Below are 2,500 nucleotides of genomic sequence, written 5' to 3' on the forward strand. Positions count from 1 at the left end.
GTTCCATGTAGCATTAGCTTAGCAGTGTTGCATGTAGCATTAGCTTAGCAGTGTTCCATGTAGAATTAGCCTAGCAGTGTTCCATGTAGCATTAGCCTAGCAGTGTTCCATGTAGCATTAGCCTAGCAGTGTTCCATGTAGCATTAGCTTAGCAGTGTTCCATGTAGCATTAGCTTAGCAGTGTTCCATGTAGCATTAGCCTAGCAGTGTTACATGAATCATTAGCCTAGCAGTGTTACATGTAGCATTGGCCTAGCAGTGTTCCGTGTAGCATTAGCCTAGCAGTGTTCCATGTAGCATTAACCTAGCAGTGTTCCATGTAGCATTAGCCTAGCAGTGTTCCATGTAGCATTAGCTTAGCAGTGTTCCATGTAGCATTAGCCTAGCAGTGTTCCATGTAGCATTAGCTTAGCAGTGTTCCATGTAGCATTAGCCTAGCAGTGTTACATGAAGCATTAGCCTAGCAGTGTTCCATGTAGCATTAGCCTAGCAGTGTTCCATGTAGCATTAGCTTAGCAGTGTTCCATGTAGCATTAGCCTAGCAGTGTTCCATGTAGCATTAGCTTAGCAGTGTTCCATGTAGCATTAGCCTAGCAGTGTTACATGAAGCATTAGCCTAGCAGTGTTCCATGTAGCATTAGCCTAGCAGTGTTCCATGTAGCATTAGCCTAGCAGTGTTCCATGTAGCATTAGCTTAGCAGTGTTCCATGTAGCCTACCAGGAGAACTTCAGGGTGTTTTTAAGTAACAAAGCTTCTCAGAGGAGAATCAGAAACCGGCTCAGAAGCCGCTCCAGTCTAACTTCCTTCTCACAAGGTAGAAATCAAAGCATACAAGAAAAATACTCTCTCAAAAAAGTATATAATTGGTTATGACATATCTGCCCATATCTGACAAAAATAAAAATGGAGTTTGCACTTTGTTCTTTCAGCTTCGTCTCCATTATCTCTGACATTCAACTCCAAAAATTCCCAGCACCTACAAAAAGTCAGCGATCAGGACACACATATATATTTCCATCTTTTATTTCGCAAATGTGGCATGAACACTAGCAAAACAAAAAGTTGAAGTTGGTCCAGTAGAAAAAGACAAAAGACACTTGAATGATTTAATACTTTGTTTTTCAGCTTTAAATTCTGTCAAATTGTAGTTTTTAGTCGAATGAGGGAGAGAGCGTTGCTAGGAATCATTTACAAATCCTTTCCTGTCAATCACATATAAATATCCAGGACTCAGGCTCGCTTCCTAAAGCCGAGCTTGGAGTAAAATCACTGGATAGAAATAGCGTCGACAGCTACGTACCAAAGCGATTAGCTGACTATAAAATGTACATTGTTTTAAATTTAACTTAATATTCACATTCATATATATAAAACTTACAAAACCTGGATCTTTCAACCCTACTAAAAATAGCCTTTTCTGTTATTGCTGAAGGATCATTTTATATTACCTTAAAGTTCATGGATTATTCTGTGTTATCAGCTTCATTCATCAGTTCTGACGGGTGGTTTGTGTTCTTCTTGTTTTCTCCTGACTTTTTTGATTCATTAAAAAAAAAAAAACACGTCAATAAATTAACATTCTACCTCAGTCCCTGAAAGCCAATACTCAACTGAGTAAAACAGGTGTACATCAGAGTGTGTATCTGTGTGTGTGTGTGTGGAGAAATAAAGGACACATAACCTGTTAGAATACCTGCCTCAAAATACGGTGGAGAGGGTCCATACAAAAAATAATTCATTGTAAATATATAATATATATTTATACATTTTGAATATATTTACAAATATACCCAGCACTATACAATATACCATGTAGTGTTTTCTCTCCACAATAATTGGGAAGGTTTTATCAATAGAACTGAAAAATAAATCAATATTACAAAATAAACAGAAGAGTCGTTTCTATAGGCGCTCTCCTTCTATTGCTGTTAGTCCTGTTCCTATTGGTCCTGCTCTTCTGGGCCCTGCTGGGCCCTGGTGGTCCCTGTTGGGCCCTGGTGGTCCACATCAGTGCATACATTCCTCTAGGAGCTAATCACTTGGAATGCCAGCCGCTGGAATGGGATCAGCCAATGAGAACGCAGGAAACCTCGAGATCAACTCTCCAAAGAATGTTTATGAAGGAGGAGGAACGTCCTGTCCTCTCCTGTAAGACCTCTGGGGGGGGGGGGTAGTGTGTGTATGGTGTGTGTGTGTAGTGTGCATGGCAGTGTGTGTGCGGCGCTGCCACCAGCTCAGTCCCATCTGGGTCCATTAGTCCACCGGGAGCCAGAGTGATGGGGTGTGCTAGGTGTGTTTGGGGGCATCGAGGGGTGAGACGGGCGAGTCCAGCTGAGTATCGAGGGGAGGGGGGAGCCGGGCGAGTCCAGCTGGGTATCGAGGGGGGAGCCGGGCGAGTCCAGCTGAGCCGAGGGGGGAGCCGGGCGAGTCCAGCCGGGTATCGAGGGGGGAGCCGGGCGAGTCCAGCTGAGTATCGAGGGGAGGGGGGAGCCGGGCGAG

The 2,500-nt window shown here is 43.5% G+C and overlaps 1 protein-coding gene across 2 annotated transcripts in view; it reads right to left on the reverse strand.

Annotated features, from left to right (window-relative positions):
• Nucleotides 1-1,008: 1,008 nt before the first annotated feature.
• The window catches only part of fgfr2 (fibroblast growth factor receptor 2), a 30,931-nt gene continuing 29,439 nt past the window's right edge, over nt 1,009-2,500 (reverse strand). For both annotated transcript variants that reach the window (XM_056436318.1, XM_056436319.1), the window contains exon 18: nt 1,009-2,500. This exon is cut by the window's right edge and continues 764 nt beyond it. The gene's annotated coding sequence lies outside the window, so the exon portion shown is untranslated.

This window comes from Pseudoliparis swirei, chromosome 17 (genome assembly GCF_029220125.1).
Source record: "Pseudoliparis swirei isolate HS2019 ecotype Mariana Trench chromosome 17, NWPU_hadal_v1, whole genome shotgun sequence".
NCBI classification, from domain to species: Eukaryota; Metazoa; Chordata; class Actinopteri; order Perciformes; family Liparidae; genus Pseudoliparis; species Pseudoliparis swirei.